The sequence below is a fragment of the Pongo pygmaeus genome, chromosome 16, assembly GCF_028885625.2.
Source record: "Pongo pygmaeus isolate AG05252 chromosome 16, NHGRI_mPonPyg2-v2.0_pri, whole genome shotgun sequence".
Classification (NCBI taxonomy): domain Eukaryota; kingdom Metazoa; phylum Chordata; class Mammalia; order Primates; family Hominidae; genus Pongo; species Pongo pygmaeus.
Window position 1 is genome coordinate 81689619 of NC_072389.2, and position 26054 is coordinate 81715672.

General features: G+C 36.2%; 1 protein-coding gene across 1 annotated transcript in view; it reads right to left on the bottom strand.

The window, feature by feature from the left end:
- The window catches only part of NRG4 (neuregulin 4), a 75945-nt gene that overhangs the window by 43724 nt on the left and 6167 nt on the right, over positions 1 to 26054 (bottom strand). The window lies entirely within an intron of this gene.

Below are 26054 nucleotides of genomic sequence, written 5' to 3' on the forward strand. Positions count from 1 at the left end.
TTGTGTATAGTGTATAGTTAGACAGTTAATAGCATTTGCCTGTGGTTATATCAGCAAAACTCTTTATACTGTTCTTTTCTTATCTCCAAATTGGGTGGATTTTGACCTCTCTTTTTCTGTAGTTGGGCTGTTTTAATAACATTTATTTGAACACATGGGTTTTGAAGAGAAACACACAAACAAGATAATTTTATCTTGGTGCCCCTTTAATTATTATTTGTCAAGGTCAAAATAGCTAAAATTAAAATCTGGTATAAAAGTTTACATTTTATTGAAAAGGTTACATTTCCAGCTTTAATCATAACTGAATTGCATAAGACCAGTAAAATGCTGGCCCCAAAAAATGTTGTAAACAATGATCATTCATTGTTCACCCAACTATGATACATTTTATTTTCTGGATATTATATTAAGAGCTTAACTTGAATAAGAAGTCAATCAAACTGAATATACTGTAATTTAATGTTTAGTTTTTGTATATCAACGTAAATTTACTAAATTATGCTTTCATTACATACATTTCTTGCCTCCTATATATGCCCATTCTCAATCAATTTAATTAATTCTTATTAAAACAAGACAAATTACAAAGAGTTCATCTGAAATTGTACTGCAAATGGTAATTGAACCTTCTTTGTTAGCTTTTATATCTTACAGCCGCCACATGGGAGACTTTCAGAATTATTTTATTGGTAAGTCAACTAATTTATCATTTTTTCTTGAAAGATGTTTGTGGCTATATAGGAAGTATCTAAATATTACCTAACTTTTATTGACTGTTTTTACTATTTTTCACCTGATAAGCTTTTAGCATGCTCAAAATACATATATGAGAAAGAATTTGGCAAAATACATATATGAGAAAGAATTTGGCTTAGAATTGAACAAGAACCATGTTCAGTAGTATAAAAGTTCATTTCAGAACAAAAATAAATGGAAAAGAAAGCATGTCAAGGAATCTTACAAAGCACACAAGAAACTTTCAGCTTTTCCAAAATGTCTGGACTCCAGAGATAGGGAAAACAAAAATGGAGATTAGTGAAAGCAGAAATAATGTGGGTGGGTTTAAAAATACTGGGTAAATTCAAAATGAATACATTTTTTTCTTTGGGGATTTTTTACTGATGTTAGTTCACACAGGTTGAGTATCCCTAATCCAAAAGTCTAAAATCTGAAACACTTCTGATCTCAAGCATTTAGGATAAAGGATACTCAACCTGTATAATCAAATACAGCAAACCAGCAGAAAGTATAAGGAAGAATACACGCAGTATGAATGTCACGCGTAATCTAGGGTATCTCCAAGCCAAAGGGTAAAGTGTTTCAAAGTTTTCTTTGGCATCCTTTCACTTCACTTCAATTTTCTGTTGCCACATAGCATCCAGAGCCCAGAGTCCTAAAGGTACTTAGGACACCCTAGTGCAGAGATATCAAGACAAGGTCTCATGTTCCAGATCACTCTTTACCTCCTACATCCCTCAGAGACTTCACTCAGTTCTAATAAATTGATTTCTACTATTAAGTATTACTCACTAACATTCATTAGCCCTGTAAGAAAAAAAATAAAAAATGGCAAAGGTGGGAGGGAAAGAGATTTTTTAGAGTGATAAAATAATTCCAAAGTAAATAGAAAGAAGGAATTAATAAAGGAAAAAATAAATGAGTTAGAAACAGAAAAAGAGAATGAAACCAAAATACATAAATCCAAGAGCTGGTTCTCAGTAAAATGAAATGAAATGAACTTGAGAGAAAGCACATTTGGTGAATTGCAGATGGCCACAAATTCTTTGTTACTCCTCTCACTGAGTGCTGGGGTCTATTTCCCCTCCCTTTGAATCTGAGTGGCCCTATGACTTGCTTTGACAAGGAGAATATGGTAGATGATGCTTCATAATTCTTAAAGTTAGGCATTAACAGATCAACAGCTTCCACTGTCATCTATTGGAATACTCCCTTTTGGTCTCCATGTATGAAGTCTGACTATCCTCTGGGGAGAGAGACCTGAATCTACTTTAAATGTTTCAGATCCTGCCAAACACCCAGCTGAACACAGCTCCTGAGTAACCCTTGCCAATACCATGTAGAGGAGAACAACCACCCAGCATCACCTGCTTGAATTCCCAAGAATTCTGAGTAAATTATAATATGGTTGCTATTTTAAGCCACTGAGTTTCGGGGTAGTATGTTACACAGAAACAGATAATCCTAGAAGTAAGGCTCCTAGAAGTAAGGTGTTTGTGTAACTAAAAACTTAAAAATTTGTGGCACTGGATTTTGGACCAAGCAGTAGGTGGATGCCTAAGGGGCAGTAAGGAAACTGCTAGTAGCAGCTGCAAGTACAATGAGGAAATTGCTACTGAAGGCTAAGTGCAGCCCTGTGAGTGACCCAAGATGACACCACGTGGAGTGGCACTGCCTAGGTGAGACCAGCCCCAAATACCTGTCAAATGGTCGTTTTTGAAGCTACTGATTTTTAGGGTTGTTTTTATGCAAAATAGATAACCAAACTACAAAATATAAGTGAAGATATGCCAGAGGAAATTTAACCACAGAAATGGATAATATGTCTTAAAATCAGAAAAGAGGCTATTTTGGTAAATTCTTTACCAATAAATTTGAAAACCTGGATGAATTGGAAAATTTTGCTTAAAAATATAATTTACAAAAAAAAAAATCACCCCCAAAGAAACAGAAAATCTAATACAGACTGATTTACAGAGAAGAAAATTCAAATAGATCATTCTCCATAAAACAAATTTAGGAACTATTGCTAAGAAAACCTAGATTCAGACAGCTTCACAGAGAATTCTTCCAGACTTTAAACATTAGATAATTCTAATGCTAAACCATTCTAAAACTTAGACAAAGGAGAAAAATATTCAAACTCCTTCAACGAAATAAGGATATTATCGATCCCAAAACCTAACAAAGATTGTACCAATAAGAAAACCATAGGTCATTCTCACGAATGTCAACACAAAAATCCTCAATAAAATACAATAAGAATCAGCAGACCATTAAAAGAATAGTATGTGGGCTGTACTCCAGAAATAAAAGAATGATTCAAAATCAGGACTAATAATACAATTCATCATGTAGATATAGTTAAAGAGAAAAAAACATGATTATGTCCTTAGACTGTAAAAAAGCATTTGATAAAATTCAATGACCATTCTTGATTTAAAACAATAAGTGGAATATGAGAGGTTCCACTTCTGGGTATGACTTGCCAAGATGCTATAGAATGACCACCACTTCTAGCTCCCTGCAGAAAACTATAAAGACTTGGACAAAATATGAAAAGCAAATACCTGAAGGTCCAGGAGAATGAAGAGATAAAGACAGATTCTGGAGGGGAGGTCACGCTAGTCTGGAGGAAGTACAAGTAAATTCCTGTTTCTGTAGCTTTTAGCCTGGGGCTAAGCCACCTAGTGAGTACAGCAGCTATGGGGGCCTTGCATGGAAGAACTCTTTCTGATCTGAGGAACTAGAAAAAAGAAGCCATGAAGCCACGAATGCTGAAAGAGTAGGAGAATTCTGGGCGAGCATGAGCCAAAGAGGGGATCCCCAAGCTCAAGCTGTCTCCTCACATCTCTAACGGACACCCGAACTAGGTAGGCTCAGAACAAATTTAAAACAGACCATCTAAAAACAAAACATCTGAACAGACTGGACCTTCTACATAAGAAAACATGTTTGCAGTAGAACTCCAGCCAAGAAAATTGCTTACTAAACAAAGGAAACCATGCTTATCAGAAAAATAATAGCATTTAGAATATCCATAATCTGACATTCCTAATGTCCCAGAAACAATCCAAAATCACCAAGTATACAAAGAACCAAAAAATCACATGTTCTCAAGAGAAAGAAAATAGAGTCCAAACCCAAGACGAACCAGATATTGGAACTAACAGACAAGAATCAAGCCGCTAATGTAACTATCCTCAATGAAGCAAAACATATTTACAATGCATGAAAAGTCTTAGCAGAGAAATGGTAAGTCTCAGCAGAGATACAGAAACAAAGACACTGAGATCTGAAAACTAATAAAAACCCTCAATAAAATAGAAATATAGTTACTTCCTTAGCATGATAAAATATATCCATCCCAGCCAAAAATTAGCATCAGATTTCCTGGAAAAAGTAAAGACATTCCCACCAAAGTTAAAAAACAATAAAAAGTAAAAAACACTCACTGCTACCCCTATTATTTAATATTGTACTGAAGGTCCTAACCACAATTAGACAAGATACAGAAATAAAAGGCACAGCCATTAGAAAGAGATAAGTAAAACTATTACTATTTATAGATGATATGATTATACATCTTGAAAACCCAAAGGAATAAAATAAAAAACTCCTACAAATAGTAACATAATAAGATAGCAGGGGAAATTAACATAAAGAAATCACTAGCTTTCTTATATACAGACAATAATTAGAAGATAGGCAGGAAAAGCCCCAGTCACAATAAAAACAAAATGATGAAATAACTAAGAATAAATTTAAGAAATATGTAAAACCTATATGAGGGAAATTCTAAAACATATTCTAGGCTAAATAGATTCAACTTTATAAACATATAAATTCTAAATTAATTTATGAATATAAATGTTATCCCAATATCTATAGGAAGAAAGCTTTAAAACACATTCTAGATGAAATAAATTCAATCTTATAAACATATAAATCCTAAGTTAATTTATGAATATAAATGTTACCCCAATATCTAAAAACAAAAATGATAAAAGTTCCTGAAAAAATTACAGGGCAGGGGAGGGATGAATAGGCAGAGCACAGAGGATTTTTAGGATAGCGAAAATACCCGGTATGATAGTATAATGGTGGATACACGTCATTACATTTGTACAGACCCATAGAATGTACAACACCATGGGTGAACCCTGAACTATGGACTTTGGTGATTATGATGTGTTGATGCAGGTTCCTCAATGGTAATGAATGTACCATTCTGGTTGGTGGTGTTGATAATGGGGGAGGCCTTGCATGTGCCAGGGTAGGGGGTATATACAGGGAAGTCTCTGTACCTTCCTCTCAATTTTGCTGTGAACCTAAAACTGCCCTTTAACAGTGGTCTTTTTACTTAGAACCAACCCAAATGTCCATCAATGACAGACTGGATTAAGAAAATGTGGCACATATACACCATGGAACACTACACAACTATAAAAAAGAATGAGTTCATGTCCTTTGCAGGGACATGGATGAAGCTGGAAACCATCATTCTCAGCAAACTAACACAGGAACAGAAAACCAAACACCGCATGTTCTCACTCATAAGTGGGAGTTTAACAATAAGAACACATGGACACAGGGATGGGAACATCACACACCGGGGCCTGCTGGGAGGCAGCGGGCTAGGGGAGGAATAGCATCAGGAGAAATATCTAATGTAGATGACGAGTTGATGGGTACAGCAAACCACCATGGCATGTGTATACCTATGTAACAAACCTGCACATTCTGTACATGTATCCCAGAACTTAAAGTATAATAAAAAAAATTATTTAAAAAATTGGCAAATAATTTTTTTAAAAAGCAGTTTTGTTTTTTGTTTGTTTGTTTTTTGAGACAGAGTTTTGCTCTGTCACCCAGGCTGGAATGCAGTGATGCAATCTCGGTTCACTGCAAATTCCACCTCCCAGGTTCAAGTGATTCTTGTGCCTCAGCCGCCCATGTAGCTGTGACTACAGGCATGCACCACCATGCCAGGCTAATTTTTGTATTTTTAATAAAGACTAGGTTTCACCATGTTGGCCAGGCTGGTCTTGAACTCCTGACCTCAAGTGGTCTGCTTGCCTCAGCCTCCCAAAATGCTGGGATTACCGGCATGAGCCACTGCACCAGGCCAAAAAAGTCTTTAATTAAACAAAAAGGAAAAAAATAAGGGTAAGTTCCATTATAACTCCCAGGAAGACGCAATGGACTCAACACATAGTTGTACCCACAGTAATGATTTATTACAGCAAAAAGATACAAAGCAAAAACTACAAAGGGAAAAGATACATGGGATGAAGTCTGAAGGAAATGAGGCACAAGCTTCGAAGAGTTCTCTCCTAGTGGAGTCACACAGAACAAGCCTAATTCCTCTAGAAATGAATTGTGACAACATAAGTGAAGTGTTGTCTACTAGGGAAGCTCATCAGAGACTCAGTGTCCAACATTTTTCATGGAAACTGTTCATATATGTATCTTCTGCCTCGCATATACCAAAATTCCAGACTCCCAAAAGAAAAGCAGGTATTCAGCATAAACCACAATGCTTATACAGTTTAGGCATACGGAGACATCCTTATCATTTACGAAAAGTTTCATTTAAGTATAGAGAACTGTATGCCAACTAAGTTTCTAAACACCAGCAACGGCCAACTTCGCAAGGAGGCCTTTCTAAGGATAGCAGTCTAAGACCTGCTATGTCAACTCTATTCTCTACATCTTGAATATAAAAAATCAAATTATAAGTCAACATCCAAAACTCGTAAAAGACTGATAAAATTCAGTATGTAAAAATAAAAAATAAAACTTAATTATGGCCAAAATTTATCAAGAACAAAATCACAAGACAAGTGACAAACTAGAAGAGAATGTTTGCAACTCATATCTCAGTCAAAAAGATAATATAGCTTTTAATAGTATCTTTATTATATAAACAATTTCTACAATGGCTACTATAAGAATACAACTTAATAGAACAACTAGGGAAAAACTGTTGACACAAAAGGAAACACATATGGCTCAACCTCACCTATCAAAAGATTGAATTAAAAATAACACTGAGATACCACTTCTCATCTATCAGATTGGTAAGAACCCAAAATTAGACCACATATGCTGCTATCAGCTTGGTAAAAACCCCAAATCAGATAACGTTTTCATCTATCAGATTGGTAAAAACCCAAAGTTAGACAACATACTCTGCTAGGAAATTACATACTCTCATATATAGCTGGTAGGAATTCACATTCCTACCCAGGACAATTTGGCAATGTCTACCAAAATTAATATGCATATACCCTTTGATCCAGCCAAATTCTTGGGATTCACTTGCACCCTAAAATATGACATACATATAAGGTTAATTGTTGTATTTGCATTAGCAAAAGATAAGTAACAACCCAAATGTCTATCAGTAGGGTTAAATACAGTCTATTATCTGCATAAAATATCATATTACGTAGCTATAGTGAAGTACTCTGTGGATTGACATGAAATGATCTCCAAAATATATTCTGAAGAGAAAAAGCAAGGCAGAAAACAGTGTAAAAACTGACAGAATATAAGATTTCAAGTTGGTATTGGCTTATATATGCACAAATATATGTTAGATGTGGGTGGAAATAACAATTTTTACTATAAACCTTTTATTACGACTTGATTTTTGGACCATATAAATTTATTATCAATTAAAAAAATTATAATTAGATGAGATATGAATATTATCATTTTTTTGTGTGTCCCAAGTGTTTTATTTCTTTGCCAGACAATGGTAACTATCTTGGAGGCAAAAATCAGATTAAGGATATGGCCCTCCCAAACTAAGCCTAGTTTCAGATGGGCTTAAATTGTCCCACCATTAAATTGAAAGAGAAGGGAGGAACAAATAAGGAAGAATATTAATGTAAAAGATCTAAATCTAAGTTTAAAAACTACTTATTTTCGATATTTAGCTGTGTTGCTTATATATGGAGCTCAGTAGAAACAGGGAGATTTCTAGAGCCTAGAATGTTTTTGAGTGAATTACATTACCAAAGAAACCAAAAGACTGGCCTGCAAATCCTGTTCAAATCCTAAAGCAATCCCTAGGCCCCCAGATCACAACAGCAGGAAGTGAGCTATGAAAGCTTTGCGGTCCCCAGGAAAGACGTATGTTTCAATCACTAACTCAGATGAGGCCTTGGAGAAAAATGATTAAGGATGACAGAGCCAGGAATCATGGAGGTAACGGAGTAAAAAGCTGCTCCCAAAGGAGCTGCCAGAATGGCTGACTAAGGGATTTAATGCACTTCAGAGCAAGGGGTTTTCACAATTTTTGTCAACGAAAATATAATAATTGCTATGAACCAGCAACTTATTTCATGTTTTTCTAACTTGATTAGAATTATTCCATTTTAATTTTACCATTATATACTGGCATTACAGATGTGAATGTTGAAATCTTAACTCCAATGTGATGGTATTATGAAGAGGGGCCTTAGGGGGTAATTAGGGTCATGAGGGTCAAGATGAGATCAGTGCCCTTATGAGAGACAGGAAAGATTTGCTTCCTCTCTCCCTCTCTCTGCCATGTAAGTATGCAGCAAGAAGGTATCCATCTGCAAACCAGAAAGAGGGCCCTCACCACCAACTGAATCAGCCAGCACCTTCACCTTGGACTTCCCATCCTCCAGAAATCGGAGAAGTTTCTGATGTTTAAGCCATCTTGTCTATGGTATTTTGTTGTAGTAGTCCAAACTGATTAAGGCACATGGGGTGGTGGGGGTCACTAATAACTTTTAGTTTATTGGTTGCTAGACCATAAGGAGTCAAATCTAAGTCTGCTGGAGAAAACAATAAATTACCCAGAGATTCTGGACTTCAAATTGGATGGGAATTTAGAGAAGAATCTGAATACCTGTTTGGATGGTCTGTGAGAAAAGACGTTATTCTGTTCCCCAAAATCCATTTTCCCATTCTACTAAGCAATGGGATCTACTGGAAATTGTTGCACCAGAATACAGATAACCACTGCCATGTGAATATGACACTGCAGAGTCTGACACACATACTACCTCTTGCCAATTATAAGTGCTGTTCAAAGAGCACTCTAAGACCTGTTGCCAGCAAGGAGCTTTTAGGCTCACCTTACTCAGGCTCACAATAATCCTGTTAATGTTATCAAGGTGCTGACATCTGTGACATTCAAACACTATCTAGATGCTTCAATAATCAAAAGCAGGAAGGTACACATGAATTTTCGATATACACTGTAGATGCCATCTAGGAAGCATGTTTGAAGAGCCATGACAATACAGACAGGTGTTCTAATGTTCTCAAAGTGTCTCCACTACCAAGAAGTTTCAGATACTTGACATTTACCTAGACATTATCCTGGATATCAAAGTAGCTCAGAATGTGAACCAAGCTTTGTAACAGTTTGTGAAGATTGAGAAGCTAGTTGGGAGAATTTCTATAGTTACAGCATGTGTCAGAGGATGCTGATGTCAAAGAGGTTGACTGTTATACAACTCTTTTTTTCTTTTTCTTTTTGAGACAGAGTCTCGCTCTGTCACCCAGGCTGGAGTGCAGTGGTGTGATCTCGGCTCACTGAAACCTCCACCTCTCGAGTTCAAGCGATTCTCCTGCCTCAGCCTCCCAAGTAGCTGGGACTACAGGCATGCGCCACCATGCCCTGATAATTTTTGTATTTTTTAGTAGAGATAGGGTTTCATCATTTTGGTCAGGCTGGTCTCGAACTCCTGACCTCAAATGATCTGCCCACCTCAGCCTCCCAAACTGCTGGGATTACAGGCATGAGCCACCACGCCCAGCCTACAACTCCTTCTAATGTTCTTAGTTTTGTGTTTAAACATTTCACAAATTTCACAGGTGACAAAGTTGCTTAGGATGTGAAATATCCTGAGTCTCTTGATAGATACACATAGGTCTTTGCTGAATGAAGAGCCCTTTATATCTACATGTCACACTGGATATTAACTCTGTGTAAATGGCATAAAATGGATGATGCCAAGGAACTAGAGATATTAGAGCTGATCTGAATCAACAAGGAGAAGTCAACTGGAAAGAGACAGAGGAAGTGGGTTTAGAGATGGGACCACAAAGACCCTGAGGAATAAAATGAAGGTATGAATTTATCCCACTGAGTGGCAAAAATAGAATCCTGCACCTTCCTCTTTTTTTTTTTTTTTTTTTTTTTGAGACAAAGTCTCACTCTGTGCCCAGGCTGGAGTGGCAGTGGTGTCATCATGACTCACTGCAGCCTTAAACTCCTGGACTCAAGTGAACCTTCCATCTCAGCCTCCCACATAGCTGGGACTACAGGCACAGGCCATCATGCCCAGCTAATTTTTAAATTTTTTTGTAGAGATGGGGTCTCACTATGTTGTCCAGGCTGGTCTTGAACACCTGAGCTCAAGCAATCCTCTCATCTTGGCTTCCCAAAGTGATTTGATTACAGGCATGAGCCAGCACACCCAGCCCTGAATGAATTTTTAAAGTTTATAGTACTGTTCCTGCTTCAACTCAAAGCAATGCGGATGTTTTGGACTTATGCAAAGAATGTTGTATTTCTAAGCTTTCTTCATTCCTTCATGTAGATCTGTTTCCATCTGGTTTCAGTTTACTTTTGCTGATGAACTTCCTTTAACATTTCATGTAGCGTGGCCTACCGATGAATGCTCTCAGTCACTGCTTGTCTGTAAAAGTCTTAGAATATGTAAGATCCTGAGACTTTTTGGCCATTACTTCTTCAAATGCTTTTTCTGCCCTCTCATCTTTGAGATACCTTAACACATATATGTTAGACCTCTATGATTCTGTCCTTAGTCTGAAAAGAAAAATCTGTTTTATTTTGGAAAGTTTTTATTGCTATGTCATTAATTCATTAATATTTTATTCTGCAGTATCTAATTTGTTAAGCCCATCCACTCAACTTTTCATTTCAGATACTTCATTTTTCAGCTTCTAGAAATCTCTCCATTTCATTCAGGTTTTCCTTTAAATTCTTTACATATTTATAGTAACTGCTTTAAATCTCGTTTGCTAATTCCATCATTGCTGACATTTGTAGGTCTGTTTCTACTGATTGACTTTTTCATCCTAATCACATTTGCCTGCTTCTTTTTATCTAGTAATTTTGCATTGCTTGCTGAACATGAATCTTACATTTTTGAGTGCTAGATTTTGTTGTCTTTGTTTAAAGAGCATTGAACTTTGCTTTGGGAAACAAAGTTACTTGTAAATCAGCTTGATTCTTTTAAGGCTTGGTTTTAAGCTTTGACAGGGTACAAATGGGGTAGCATTTAGGCCGACTTTTGCTCTAATCCTGAAGAGTGACTCTTTGGATCTCAAGTGAATACCCTAGGTGTTCACCAAGGACACTTCACTCTAGCTGGTCAGAATGTAAACACATCGCAGCCCTGCCTGAGCTCTGGGGTTGTTCACCTTCGAGCTTCCCAGAAGTTCTTTGCACAGCACTGTGGAGTTTGACACTACACTTGTCTAATGTAGCATTTGACAAGATAATCAAAAGGGATCTCTATGCAGATTTCTGGAACTCTTTCTCTTACACAGCTTCCTCTTCTCTGGTAGTGTATCCACAAATTTCAGCCATGTCAACCTCCCTGACCTCTGATCTCTTTCTCCTCAGCTCAGCAAGACCAGAGTGCTCCTCTTGGTGCACCCATCTCTCTGCACCACGGTCCAGAGCGTACCTCCAGGAAGGGAGCCTGGAAGATTAGAGGGATCTCTAAGCTTGTTCTCCTTCTCTCAGGGATCACTGTCCCACACTGCCTGTTGTCAACTGTCTGAAAAAAGGGTGTTTCATTTATTTTCCCAATTTTTATAGACATTTTAAAGAGGAGAGCAAGTCTGGTCCAATTACTTCATCAAGGCAGGAAGCAGAAGCCTCTATTATAATTCTTCTGATATCTGTAGGATCACCTGTACTCTTTCATTACTGATGTTGGTAATTTTCTTACTGTAGTTGGTAATTGTTTTTTTCTTTTTTTGAGACAGGGTCTATGTTCTGTCATCCAGCCTGGAGCTGCAGTGGCACAGTCATAGCCCACTGTACCCTCTAACTTCTGGGATCAAGTGATCCTCCCATTTCAGCGTCCTGAGTAGCTACGACTACAGGCATGCACTACCATGCCTGGCTAATTTTTCAAATTTTGTTGTAGAGACAGGGTTGCCCAGGCTGGTCTGGAACTCCTGGCCTTAAATTGTTCCTCCCACCTCAGCTTCCCAAAGCGCTGGGATTACAGCAGCGAGCCACCACACTCAGCTGGTAATTTTCATATATTCTATTGATCTAGCTATGAGTTTATTAATTTTTATATAATCTTTTCAAGGTATCCATTTCCAAATATTAGGAGTTTTTCTAGACATCTTGTTAGTTATTTCTGCTATAATTTTATCATGGTAAGAGAATGTACTCCATGGCAGGGGTTAGAAAAATGTTTTCTGTGAAAGGAAAGGGCCAAATAGCAAATATTTTAGGCTTTGCGGGCCATACAGTCTCTGTTGCAACTACTCAACTTTGTTGTGTGAAAGCAGGCATTGACGATATGTAAATGAATGAGTGTGGCTTTGTTCCTACAGAATTTTAATTATAAATACTGAAATTTGAATTTTATATACATGTTCTATGTCAAAATATTTTTTTAAAATACTTACAAATGTAAAACTATTACTAACATCATACAAAAACAGGCGATGGGCAAGATTTAGCCCATGGGTCATAGTTTGCTGATCTTTGCCCTATAAATTTTCAATGATAAAATTTATTGAGACTTTTTTATAGCCCAACCTCTGTCTTGGTGAACATAACATATACATTTAATGGGACGTATACAGTTTTGGAGGACAGGTTTTTCTATCATTATCAATTAGGTTGAGGGGGTTGACAGTGGTTCTTCATTCACTGTGTCCTTAGTGAATTTTTTTTTTTTTTTGGTCTAATTGGTCTATGAACTACTGAGAGAGGGATGTTAAAATTTCCAATTAGTGGGTTTATCTGTTTCTCCCTTTACCAAATGTTTCATGATTCTAAAGCTGTTATTAGGTACATATATGTACCATTTATGATTGCATGTCTTCCTGATGACTGCCTCCCCTCCCTGTCTCACTCTCTCTTTCAATATACAATCTGTCTTTAGCTGGCAAGTTTAGTTAGTTTACATTTAATAAAATTAATATGTTTGTATATTGGTCTACCATCCCACTGTTTCTCTTTGTTCCATTTATTTTCTGAACCTTCCTTTTCTTGGTTAACTATTGTTTTTAGAATTTCATTCTCATTATCTATAAACCTTTTAGCCAACTCTGCATTATATTTTTAGTGGTTATTCTAGGCCTTACAGTACACATTCTGAACTGTATAGTCTACTTAGGGTTACTATTATATCACTTCACATACAATGCAGAAATTTTACAACTATATTGTTCCCTTTACTTCCCTTCCCTTTATGCCACAGTTGTCATGTGTATTGCATCTACAGTCCATATTATCCACAAAACAATGTCACTATTTTTGGTTTAGGTACTCATATGTACTTTACTTAAGTTGAGATTTAAGAGACAGTTTTATATTTACACAAATTTTTACTATTTCCAAAGTTCTTCATCCCTTTCTGTAGACTCCAGTTTCCATTTGGTATTATTTCCCCTCAGCTTGGAGACCTTCCTTTTGCATTTCTTCTAGTATAGGCTTGCTGGTAATAAATTATCTTAGTTTTTTCTTATCTGAAAATGTCTTTATATTGCCTTCATTTTTAAACAGCCTTATTGAGATTTATTATTTATATGATATAATTCACATACCGTACAATTTATCCATTTAAGGTATACAATTCAATATTTTTAGTATATTCACAGGGTTGTGTAACTATCACCAAAATCTAATTTTAGAATGTTTTCATCTCCCCTAAAAGAAACACGTCCATGAGCAATCAATCGCCATTCCCCACCCCACCACTAATCTACTTTCTATCTCTATAAATGTGCCTATTCTGGACATTTAATATGTAAATATGTGTAATACATTTAAAATGTGTAACAGAATTACACATTTGGGGTTATTTTGCAAATGGCTTCTTTGACTTAGCATAATGTTTGTATGGGTGATCTATGTTGTAGTAATATATAACAGTACTTTATTTTTATTGACAAATATTCCATTGTGTATACATAGTACATTTATACATTCATGAGTTGATGGACATTTTTTTTTTACCACTTTTTAGCTATTATGGGTAATGCTTTTATTATTGTCTTCATCCTTGAAGGATATTTTTGCAAGATACAAAGTTCTGGGTTCATAGTTTTTCCCTCTAAGCACTTTAAATATTTCCTTCCACTATCTTTTGGTCTCCATGATTTCTGATAAGAAATCAGTTGCCATTCATACTGCTATTTCCCCATATGTAATGTGTCACTTTCTCCGACTGCTTTCAAGATTTTCTCTTTATATTTTTTTCCTCCTGCCATTTGACTATGATGTGTCTAAGTTTGCTTGGTGTTTGTTGAGCTTAAATCTGAAATTTTGGCTTTCACTAAATTTGGAAAATTGGGGACCATCATTTCTTTAAATTTTTTTTTTTTTTCCTGCTGTGTTCTCTTTTCTCCTTCTGGGTTCCCAATTACAAGTATGTCAATCATTTAACATTGTTTGATAAGTCACTGAGGATTCTGTAAAAAAAAAAAAATTCGGGCTGAGCACGAATTACAGGTGTAGCTCACACCTGTAATCCCAGCAGTGGACAGGTCACGAGGTCAGGAGTTCAAGACCAGCCTGGCCAGCATGGTGAAACCTCGACTCTACTAAAAATTCAAAAATTAGCCAGGCTGCACGCCTGTAGTCCCAGCTACAGCTACTCAGGAAGCTGAGGCAGGAGAATCACTTGAACCCAGGAGGCGGAGGTTGCAGTGAGCTGAGATCATGCCACTGCACTCCAGCCTGGGTGACAGATTGAGACTCGCTCTCAAAAAAAAAAAAAAATCTGTTTTTCATACAGATATTTTCAACAGAGCTTCAAGTACACCTGCTGTTTCTTCGGTTTCCAATCCACTGTGAAGCCCACTCAGAAATTTTTTATTTCAGATGTTATTTTTTAATTCTAGAATTTCTATTTAATTATTTTTCCATATTTCCTATTTCTCTGCTGGGGTTTCCCATTTACTCACTGGTAATAAGCAAATTTTCTGTTATATCCTTGAGAATAAATCCTTAAGATTTAAAATTATTACCTGCTAATTGCAATATTTGGCTAATCTCAAGGTCTGACTCCACTGATTTTCTTTACTCTTCAGTATGGATGACATTTTTCTATCTTCATATGTCTAATCATTTTGAATTCTAACCCAGACCTTATGAGTGACATGTTGTAGATTCTAGATGGTTACATTCCTTTTTGGAGTACAAATATTTTGTTTTATTATGATAATTTGGCTTAACTGAAACTCTAAACTCTATCTCTCCTACTGTTGCAACAAGTGAAACGTCTATTCACTTTTCTTAGCCTTACCTGGGCTATCTGGAGTCCTCTATGCATACAAATTCAAGGCCACCCAGATATTTGGGCATATAAAGCATATAAAGAACTCAGGCTCCCACTCTGTGGCTCTCTTCATGACATTCAATTTCCAGCTCTGGTGACTGCCTGCATGTTTCTATCCCATTTTACCACTATGTGTTGAATTGATTAGGGGCTGTCCTCAGGCAAAAAGCCATAAAAATGGGAAACTCACTCAGTGACATTCCCTTCTTCTAGGTGTCAACTACTTTTGTTTCTTCCTGCTTTTAGTCATTCTACAGTGCCTTCAAATAGCGTTTATACTTGTGCAGAGTTTATTATTTGTAAAAAGGAGGTATATGCATATTTGATTATGAGCTACTCCAGCTGTACACAAAGCAAGTTGTTTTAATCAGAACTTATATTGATAATGCTCAAGCTTGAAAGTATCTTACGGAATTTAAAAATCTATGTGCTTTCTCTAAGACTGAAGTAGAAGAATGGTATATTAGCCGCAAGGATCATATTTCTGAAAGTCAGGGCCTAGTAGAAGACACTTAAAGAAAATAAGCAACACAACAATATATTTGTAATACACCTTGTCTTGTCTATTTGCATTGCTGTAAAGGAATATCTGAGGCTTGGTAATTTATAAAGAAAAGAGAGGCTGGGCATGGTGGCTCATGCCTGTAATCCCAGAACTTTGGGAGGCCAAGGGAGGAGGATTGCTTGAGCCCAGTCTGGACAACATAGGAAGTTCAAGTCCAGTCTGGACAACATAGGAAGACTCTGTCTCTACAATAAATTTAAAAATTAGAGGGCATGGCGGCACGTGCCTCTAGTTCCAGCTACTCCAGAGGCTGAGGTGGGAGGATTGCTTGAACCAGGGAGGCAGAGGCTGCAGTGAGCCATGACTGCACCACTGCACTCCAGTCTGGGAGTCGTCTCACTCCAGAGGGAGACCCTGTCTCAAAAAAAAAAAAAAAAAGAAAGAAAGAAAGAAAAAGCAGTTTATCTTGGCTCATGCTTCTGCAGGCTATACAGGAAGCATGGTGCCAGGATCTGCTTCTGGTGAGCCCTCAGGAAGTGTACGATCATGGCAGAAGGTGTGGGGGAGCCAGTGTATCACCTGGTGAGAGGGAGCAAGAGAGAAAAGGGGAAGACCACAGACTCTTTTAAACAATCAGATCTCACATTAGCTAATAGAGCAAGAACTCACTCATTACCATGAGGAGGGCACCAAGCCATTCATAAGGGGTCTGCCCTCATGATCCAAACACCTCCCACCAGGCCCCCCCCCACCCGAAACACTGGGGATCATACTTCAACATGAGATTTGGAGAGGATACATATCCAAACTATATCACACCTCAACTATATTTAGGTTGTGTATTAAGTACAAGTGGGAAACTGATGTGATGTCTAATACTTAGAGCTGAAGGAAATAAGATTATATAATGCAAATTGAATTATAAAGTCAATGGATCAGAGTAGAATAAAGCAAAGTTCCTTTAAATAATAGAGACTAGCTGAATATGCATTAACATATCTAAAGAAAGAGCTGTCAGTCTGAGGAGTTGGTTGGCAAGGGACACTCACAGAAAGGAGAGGCACAGAGGCAAACATCAGCAGTGCCTATCTAAGCACTGTTAAGTAGAGAGGGTATTGTAGCCAGAAGACTTCATGCATTACAGTTCTAAGTCAGATTATCTCTCTTGTGGAAATAAATGCATCAGACTTTCATATTATATAATTCTTGTTGTTTTCTTGTTTTCTCTATATCCATTAAAATATTCTGATTACAAATTTGGCTTCCCATATATGTCAGTCTACAGAGAAAAAGAATGCCTGGCTCACATCAACTCAAGCCTGTGTCAGTTATATATCATCATACATTAACAAATTGAAGTGTCTAGCCTGGGCAACATAACGAGGCCACGTCTCAATAAATAAATGAGAATGCTTACTTTAGACACTAGCTCTGTAAGCCGAATCAATGTGTATCTGCTGTGAGAGATGAAATCCCTCACAATGTACTTCATTAAACTCTTAACAATCTACACTGAGGGGAGACCTCAGATTGTGATAATACCATGGTCACGCAGTACTCATTGGGGCTATTTATTCCCTAGATATACTAACTTCATTGAGTAGTATGAATCTTTTAACTACAAGAGTTTGAAGCTCAGTTATTCACATTATTAAACAAATGAGCCTTGCTTTTTAATAGAGCATGTGTGTTTAGCTATAGAAGACAGTCAAATAAAGAGATACAAAAGAACATACTTTTGAAAGGTCAGGAAACTAGATAATAGTTCCTGACATAAAATCTCAGAGTAGCAAAGAAGAGATTCGGTCACAAAATTGGAAAAAGTGCCAAATTCCTATTTATAACCATTTATTTTTATAGCAACTAGTGACTTGCTTAGATCATTCATCTACATAATGATAGTACTAGATCCCAATATTATATTTATTATTACTACATTTGTTTATAGTCTTGGTAGGAATCAGATGAGATGGCTGTGTCAGAATATGAAAATAAATTTGATTCTAGATCAAACCTTGAATGTTTTCAGTGAAATGTATTATAGGAATTATATCATAAAGATCTATAAATATCAGTATACACATCACTACTTGATGGCCAGAATTAGCTCTATATTTGGAATTTTCTTCTAACACATATTGTTTGAGAAATTTTGTAAAAAGGATGAGGTAGGTGTCAATGAGAGAAAAATTATTTTAATAGTATTTTTAAGGCTTTTTTTCATGATCTTCTCCCCATCTGAGACTTCTCCCACTATACTTAGTAGACTAAGAAAAGCTTGAGATTTCCAGAGATCTGATGTTATAAATTTAATGAGAGAAAAAAATATGTAAACTAAATAAGGGCAAAAATCATTTCAGTAACATTTCTGTACAAAATTACAAATAACTTTATGAGATAATTCATCTAATTTTTCTCTGAGGAAATTTTTATTTTTTGGTACTAATTCAACTCCACTAATATTTAAAAATCTGTATTGCAAAGATACATATTACAAAGATATTCTTCATAGAATTTCATCTCATCATCTTCTTACCCTTCTTTGCTTGGTATTAAATACCCCTATTTTTTAGTGATTGAAATTTCCAAATCCTTTTCCATCTTGGTTTTTCTCAAAAATTCACTCGAGAAACATTTTTGAGTAGTTTATTAAATTCTATGATATATACTAGATGTAGAAAATTCAAAAACAAGAGAATTATTCAGTCCCAAGGGGCTTAGATTCTATTAGAGAACAACAGACACATAAACACTAAGTACAGTAGAGAGAGATATAAGATAGAAATATGTCTGGGTACAGTGTGAGCATATAATAGTCAACAAAGTTAATACTAGCTGCCTTTAAATACAAACTTACAAATACTGGTGACTTCATACAATGAAAGTTTAATCCTTGCTCACATTACAGTCTAATGCCCAGTGCCAGTCAGGCAGCCCTTCTCCATCTCTTGGCCCTGACACCTGGAGAACATGGCCTCCAAGGTCACTAAGGCAGGAAAAATGAGAGCTGGAGTTTTTCAGGAGTTGGTTTTTCAGGGCCAGACTTGTGACTGGCTTGCATCCCTTTTGCCCATACTCTACTGTCCAGAACCCAATCACATAGACCCAGTCTAACTCTATGTGAGGCTCAAACACAGAGGACCACACAGTTACTGGATACTAACAGCCTCTGCCACAGGGCTGAATGGCTAATTCTACCCAGAAAAGCTTCATAAAAGATACAAAGTTTGACCTGGGTTTCAGATCACTCTGCTTTATCAAATTCTATCCTACATAATGCGAAACGCAAGAGAATTAACAGAAAAATTATTATAACGATAACAGAAGTCAACAAAGTAGTGGGGCATTCATTCACTCAACAGATACTTACTGAAAACCTACTCTATGCCTGTTCTAGATGCACGGAAAATCTCAGTGAACAAAAAATAAAAATTTCTTTCCCTGTGGGACTTACATTCTAGCTTGGGGAGACACAATGTAAAGTAAATTATATAGTATGTTGGTAGATGGTAAGAGAGGAAGAGAGGGAATAGGCAAAGAATGGGTTTTACTTTTTAAAAAGTGGTCTAGGAGGCATCATTGAAAGATTGATAGTGAAGACCAAAAGGATGAGGGGGAGTTAGCCATGAGGACATTGGGGGAGAAAGCATTCAACACAGGACAGAAAGGCCAGGCCAACACCTTAAGTCTGGAACTTTCCTGGCATCAGGGAACATCAAAGAGGCTAATTTGGCTGCAGTAGATTGAGCAATTAGATAGTTGCAGGATATGAGGTGAGAACAATAATAGGGGCCATATCATTAAGGTTTTATAGGCCACTGGCTTTTATCTGAGCGAGACAGAGAGTCACTGAAAGGTTTTAAGCATAGAAATAACATATTTATTAAATTTACATATGGAAACAGATTTACCCCAGTAACAAAAAATCAAATCTATGGGAAAAAATTCAGAAATATGCAAAACATATATAATGTTAAAAACACTCTTGAAGTACAGAAAAGGATTTGAACTAATGGGAAGACATATCAATCCTGGACAAGAAGATTCAGCATCATAAAGAAACTTTCCTAAACGGAATTTATCAATTTAAATTTTTAAATTCATATTCTTCTGGGCTGATTCTAAAGTTCATATGGAAAAATTAAAAAGCAAGGACAGCCAAGGTGCAAGGGGAGGGCTACAAAAACTAGACTTACCATATATTAAACTCACTATAAACATTCAACAATTAGAAGAGATTGCTATGGGCATAAGAATAAATGGACACACCAAAGGAAAAAGGAGTCCAGTAAGAATTAATACATATAGAGTTTCACATATAACAAAGTTGGCATCTCAAATCAGCAGGGGAATTCATTCATTCATTTAATAAATATTTATTGAGTACTTACTATGTTTCAGGTACTGTTCTAGCAGTAAACATAGATAAAAATTTCTGCCCTCACAGGGCTGACATTATAATGGGAATTATGATCTATAAACTGATAATGTTGGGAGGACTGGGTAGCTGCTATGTATCCCCTCTAAAAATTCATGATGAAACATAATCTCCATTGTGCTGGCATAAGGAGTTGGGGCTTTCTTCACCCTCATGAATGGATTAGTTCCTTATAAAAAGGCTAAAGGAAACTAGCTTAGGCCTTTTTATGCTCTTCTGCTCTTCTGCCATGTGAGGACAGAGCGTTCGGCCCTTTTTGCTCTTCTGCCCTCTGCTATGTGAGGACACAGCATTTGCCCCTTCTGCTATGTGAGCTTGCAACAAGAAGGCCCTCATCAGACACCAAAAGCTGGTGCCTTGATCTTTGGCTTCCCAGCCTTCAGAACTGTCAGAAATAAATTTCTACTGTCTATAAATTATCCAGTCTCAAGTATTGTTACAGCAGCAGAAACAGACTAAGACAGTAGCCATATTAAAAAAGATAAATCTGGATCTGTATCTTAAACCATATACATAATCCAAATAGGGACTTGGCACAGTGGCTTATACCTATAATCCCAGCACTTTGGGAGGCCGAGATGGGAGGATCATTTGAGACCAGAAGTTCAAGACCAGTATGGGTAACATAGTAAGACCTCGTCTCTACTAAAAATAAAAAAATTAGCTGGGCACAGTGGCACACATCTGTAGTCCCAGCTACTCAGGAGGCCAGCCTGGAGTGCAGTAGCATGATCTCGGCTCACTGCAACCTCTGCCTCCCAGATTCAAGAGATTCTCCCACCTCAGTCTCCTGAGTAGCTGGGATTACAGGCGCCTGCCACCACGCCTGGCTAATTTTTATATTTTTAGTAGAAACGGGGTTTCACCATGTTGGCCAGGCTGGTCTGGAACTCCTGACCTCAGGTGATCCACCCACCTTGGCCTCCTAAAGTATTGGGATTACAGGCATGAGCCACCATACCTGGCTGGAAAGTCTTTTTTAAAACTATGACTCAAACTTGAGGGGCTTTAAAAAAAAAATTGATGGATTTGACTGTAGTAAAACCAGAAAACAACTGCATGGAAAACTAAATCCCATAAGCTAGGTAAAAGGAAAAATAAGCTATAAATAATTATCCATAATTGATATTATAGACAAAAGGCTAATCTGACTAATATAAAAGCAATATGTAAACAAATACATTATCAAAAAGATTTTAATTAGTATTTAAACAACTGAACTATGTCCAGCTTTCCTCATAACTAGGAAAATAAAAATTAAAAGAACACTGAGACACTATGTTTGACATAGTAGTTTGACAATTCTGTTGCAAGGTTATAGAAAAACACGTACCCAAATATATTGGTGGGAGTTCAAAATAGCATAATCTCTATGGACAGCAATTTGGCAACATATATTCAAGTTACAAATGCATTTATCTTTAACCCAGCAATTTCACTTCCAGGACTTTATTTTACTGATATATAATTGTATAATTTCATACATGTGCAGATTTATGTGCAAGGTAAAAAATTAGCTGGACACAGTGGTACACACTGTGTGTACTTCTGCATTGTGTGTACAATACTCATCAGTAGAGGCTTGGCTAAATACATGATGGTATATTCACACAAACAGAATACCTTCTAGTTGTAAAAAAGAATTGGGAAGCCATATATTAAAATGAGCAGATATCTAGGATATATTGTTAAGAAAAAAGAAATACAGGATAGTACATATAGCAATACTCTCCAACAGAAATAAAGTGTCTAGTTTTAAATTTTTCTTAATTATTTTTGTTTTTATCTTTTTTAGAGACAGGGTTTTGCTCTGTTGCCCAGGCTGGAGTACAGTGGCATGATCATGTTCACTGCAGCACTGAACTCCTGGACTCAAGCAATCCTCCCACCTTAGCCTCCTGAGTAGCTGGGACTGTCAGCACACGCCACCACACCTGGTATTTGTTTTGTTTTGTTTTGCTTGGTAAAGATGAGGTCTTACTATGTTGTCCAGGCTGGTCTCAAACTCCTGGCCTCAAGCATTCCTCCTGCCTTGGCCTTCCAAAGTGCTGGGACTACAGGCATGAGCCACCATGCCTGGCCCCAATTTTTGTAGCCACATTGAAAAAAACCAAAAAGGGTGAAATTATTTGTAGTAATATATTTTCACTTCAATATATCCAAAATATTATCATTTCAACATGTAATCAATATAAAAGTTATTGAGATAGTTCACTTTTTCATATTGTCTTCAAAATTTAAGGATTATTTGATGCTCATTGCACATCTCCAGTTCTCAGTCACACTAGCCACATTTCAAGTGCTCAGTAGCCTTGAAATGGCTCCTGGCTACCATATGGGACCACAGAAGTATACAATGTTTGTTCTTTGCTTCATTTGACAAATACTTATTGAATGACTATTATATATTAAGAACTATTCTACTAAGAATGGGAGGTTAAAATATGCATTTGTATTTCCTTGAATTTGCAAAAAGAAGTACTGGAAGTTTAGATAAGGGCTTACTGCTTTCTTTTAGTACACAGGGAGGAAAAATGTTAACAGAGACAGAAATGAGAGAAATATACATCAACGTATCTTTTGGTTTTGGTTTTGATCTTTGAAAAATGTGAACATATTATCTATTTTAAACTTGTAGGAGGGGCCTACAACAAACACATAACAAGTATCCTCCTCCCAGCCAGATTTTTGTCAGATTTTGAACCTGTATGGAACAAGGGGCTATAAAGATGAGCTCAAAAGCTCCAAAGTGCCTAACTTTCAGAGTGGAGAAAACAAAGACTTAGCCACTCAATCAAAAGCTGGGTTGGGCCAGAAAGGATAAATGAAATCTCCCATATGAAAAAAGGAGCAAAGAACAGACAAAATAAACAGAAAACGAGAAGAGAATAAAGTTAAACCCAGCTATTTCAAAAACTGTGTGAAATGCAAATGGACTTATCACTAAACATATTTGACAGCACAACAATAGTACCAAGGGAAAAAGTGATTAAGGACTTAAACTGTTAGAAGATACTTGCATTGTTCAGGCAGAGTAAAAGTACTAACGGAGGGTAGACTGTAATAAATAAGAATGTATATTGTAGTATCTAGGATAACTACTCAAAGAATAATATAGAAAGGTATAACAAGAGATAATGAAGAAAATAAAGTGGGAACTTAAAAGATACTTAATTAGCCAATAAAAGGGCAGGAAAGAAGGAATGCTAGAGGAAAATGCTGGTCAACAAGCAAATGGGACAATGAGAAAATAGCAGCAAGATGGTAGACTTAAACCTAGCCATATCAGTAAGTTCATTAAATGCAGATGGACTAAATTGACTAAATCATACAATTAAAAGAGACTATCAGATTGAATTTTTTAAAAACCTGTCTATATGTTTATTAAACACACACTTTAAATATAAAGATACAGATAGGTTAAAAGAGGATAGAAACATATACTGTGTAAAACACCAACAAATAGAAAGCTATATTAATAGCAGAGAGGTAGACATTACAGCAAGAAGTAATACTAAAGATAAAGCAGAACATTGTGTAATGATAAAAGGGTCAATTAAACAAGAGCACATCAGAAGTCTAAACTTATGTACATGTAATAATTAACATAGCTTCAAAATATATAAAGCAAAACTGGGGGAAGGAGAAGCAGGCAATCTACCATCATACTTGAAGATGTTAACATACATATCTCAGTAAGTGATAGAATAATCAGGCAAAATATCAGTCTGGAAAGAGAATGTTTGGATAGCATTATTTACCAATGTGACTTAATTGAAATTTATAGAATGCTATACCAATCAATTGCTCCTTTTCAAATGTGCATGAAACATCAACCAAAATAGATTCCATGAAGGGCCATAAAGTAAGTCTCAACAAATTTCAAAGGAACAAAACTGTGAAGAGTATATTCTCTCACTATAATGGAATTAAACTTGAAACCAATAATAAAATATAACCAGAAAATCCACAAATGCTGAAAATTGAGCAATACACTTTCATAGAATTAACAAAGAAAACTTTCAAAGGATATTAGTAAACATTTGAATTAAACAAAATGAAAATATGACACATCAAAAATTGTGAGCTGCTATTAAACTAATTTTCAGAGGGAAATTTATAATTTTAAAATGTTATGTTAAAATAGATGAACATAAGATAATGACAACTGTTGAGTCATCTAACAGAAAGAAAAAAGATTAAAGAAAGTAAACAGAGCCTAAGGGTCCCATGGGACACCATCAAATGGACCAACATACCTATTGTGAGAGTTCCAAAAAGAGAAAAAAAGACAGGGATAGAAAGAATATTTAAAGAAATAATTGTTTAAAACTTCCCAAATTTGATGAAAGACATTAATATAAATATCCAAAAAGGTTAATGAACTCCAAGTAAGATGAACTCAAAGAGACCCATAATGAGACATGCTATAATCAAACTTTTAAAAGCCAAAGAGAGAATCCTGAAACCAGCAAGAAAAGTGACTCCTCACATAGAAGGGATCCTCAATGAGATTATCAACAGATTTCTCTGATCAAAACTATGCAAGCCAGAAGATAGTAGGCTGATAAACTCAAATGGCTAAATAAACAATACAAGTGGAACCAAGAATCCAATATCCAACAAGCAGTCCTTCAAAACTAAGAGTTTTTAAGGCATTCCAAGATAAAAGCTGACAAAATTCATTATCACTTGACCTGTTCTGCAAGAAAAACTCAGGGAGCCCTACATGGTGAAATAAAGATATCCATAAAGAGAAATACATGAACAATTTTAAAAGCTAGTATTACCATAAAAATAGTTTGTAACCCCACTTTTATCTCCTACATAATTTAAGAGATTAATGTATTGAGATGAATTCTTAGTTTATGTTTTGTGGCACACAATATATAAAAATATAATTTTATAACAATAAATGAAAGAAGTGGGGACACAGCTACAAAGAAGCAGAGTTCTTATATGTGATTGAAGTTAAGCTGGTATAAATTCAAATTAGTGTTATAACTTTAAAAGGTTAAATTTAATCCCCATGGTAAACACAAAGAAAATAGTTATAGAATATACACAAAAGGAAATGAGAAAGGAATTTAAACATTTTACTACAGGCCGGGTGCAGTGGCTCACACCTGTAATCCCAGCACTTTGGGGCGCTGAGGCAGGCAAATCACCTGAGGTCAGGAGTTCGAGACCAGCCTGACCAAAATGGAGAAACCATGTCTCTACTAAAAATACAAAATTAGCCAGGCATGGTGGCCATGCCTGTAATCCCAGCTACTCAGGAGGCTGAGGCAGGAGAATCGCTTGAACGCAGGAGGCAGAGGGTTGCAGTGGGCCGAGATCACGCCATTGCACTCCAGCCTGGGCAACAAGAGCGAAACTCTGTCTCAAAAAAAAAAAAAAATTTTTTTTTTACTATGAATAACTCAAACACAAAAGACAGTAAAATAGAAAATAACAAAAAAGTGATAAGGCATATAGAAAATAAATAGCAAAATTACAAAAGCCGCTTCTTATCAGTAATCACTTTAAATGTAAATAGATTAAATTATCTAATAAAAGATTAGAAAAATGGATGAAAACACATGATGCAACTATATGCTGACTAGAGGCATTTTAGATCTAAAGGCACAAATACAGTTGACCCTCGAATGATATAGGGGTTGGGACACCAACCCCCATGCAGTCAAAAATCCACATATAACTTTTGACTCCCTCAAAACTTAACTACTAATAGCCTTCTGTTGACTGGAAGCCTGACTAATAACATAAACAGTCAATTAACACATATTTTATATGTTTTATATATTACTATATT